The sequence below is a fragment of the Thamnophis sirtalis genome, unplaced genomic scaffold (genome assembly GCF_051295495.1).
Source record: "Thamnophis sirtalis isolate CommonGarterSnake01/CBP01778 unplaced genomic scaffold, rThaSir2_p1.2 scaffold_12, whole genome shotgun sequence".
NCBI classification, from domain to species: domain Eukaryota; kingdom Metazoa; phylum Chordata; class Lepidosauria; order Squamata; family Natricidae; genus Thamnophis; species Thamnophis sirtalis.
Window position 1 is genome coordinate 54,077,474 of NW_028261392.1, and position 1,641 is coordinate 54,079,114.

The following is a 1,641-nucleotide window of genomic DNA, read 5'->3' on the forward strand; positions in this document are numbered from 1 at the left end:
ACAGATGCTGTAACTGTTTCCGAATGGAAAGAACACTGAGCAAAGACATGAAAAAAAGAGTAATTTTTAATGTAATATACCTGTTTCCTTTGTTACCAAGATTCTGTGATAGATTTCAGAGGTAGAGGTGGGAATGATGTTCCAGATGGGAGAAAAGCTACACTTCTGTACCATTTTCCCAACTCCTCAGTATTTGGCAAACAGCACAAATCATTCCATGGGAATTTTCCAGTTATAATGAATTCAGCTCTGGGGTGTTTGCAGGGGGTGGTGGAAAGACATGTTTTGGAATATGGAGTGTTTCAGTACTTGACTGCTTCAAAACTCATTGAATTTGATAAGCAATGCATTTTGACATGAAAATGTTGTCCCAGTACTTGGCCCTTGTTTAGTACTCAATGCGATAGGAAGAGTGAGACAGCTGTGGGAATCAGATAAGAAGTCAACCATGCAAGGAAGGTCACTGACATAGGAAAAGGGACAGATGGAAAGTTCCTCCCAGTTGAAATAAAGGGTTATATAGTAAGTCACATGGTTTGGGACTTGTTTTTTTAGTACCCATCATACCTCCTAGAACCAATTAGTGCCTAGTATCAAAGTACAACTATAATGAGAAAAGTTGGGGAAATAGTGATCAACAATATTGGCAGTTTGAAACAGATAGTGACAATCAGTTAAAGAACAATCTAAGACGGGGGTGTCGAACTCAAGGCCCGGATGCTGGATCCGGCCTGCAGGCCACCCTGGAAACAGCGAAGAACCGGCCCACGGTGCTTCTGCCAGCAAAAATGGAGCTCAGGAGGGCTACGTGCATCCACCACCCCAAGGTCAAACATACCCACATACACCGAAGTCAAACACAACCCTGATGTGGCCGTCAATGAAATCAAATTTGACACCCCTCATCTAGGAAAATTAACTGGAAATAATTCCTTTCAGAACAAATTCTTCTGCCCTTATTTTGCCATCATTGTGTCACATTTAGAAAATTTCAGAGTATTAGCGGGAACTACTAACAACACAGCTCAAGTTTGAGTTAAAGTTCATCTTTATTGCAGCCAAGAACAACCAAGTTAACAAAAAAAATATAATTCTTACCATTAATGAACACCCTCCTGTTGAAAAATTAAGAAATACTCCACTAAAATGCACTTAAGATGATCTCAATGAGTGGCTCTCATGGCTCTAGAAGCTACTATAGGTAATCCTTGGGCTACAACAACAGTGAGGACCAGGATTTCCATTGCTAGGTGATGCAGTGCTAAAGCAATCTCACAATCCTGGTTGATGTGATAACCCTAGAACTATGTAGGTCATTAAGTGGTGGTAACCTCAGGCAAGCTGGGCACAGGTGCTAGTAAGTGTGGGTAATAGTGTCAGGGTTCCAAGAAACACACCCAACGAAAGATAACTCTGAGGCTTGAGAGTTCATGTTGGCACATCTGGGAAAACCTAAATCTGAAAGCTTTAAAGTTTTCCCACCCAGTTGAAAGTTCAAGACCCTAATCCCACACCCACAAGTCTATCACATGGTCCAATCCTTCATTGCCATGAAGAAACATTCCTCCCATCCACATCCAACCAGATGCAGGGACAAAGCAACCTTGACTTTCTGAGAAAGAATATTATTATGGCTACACA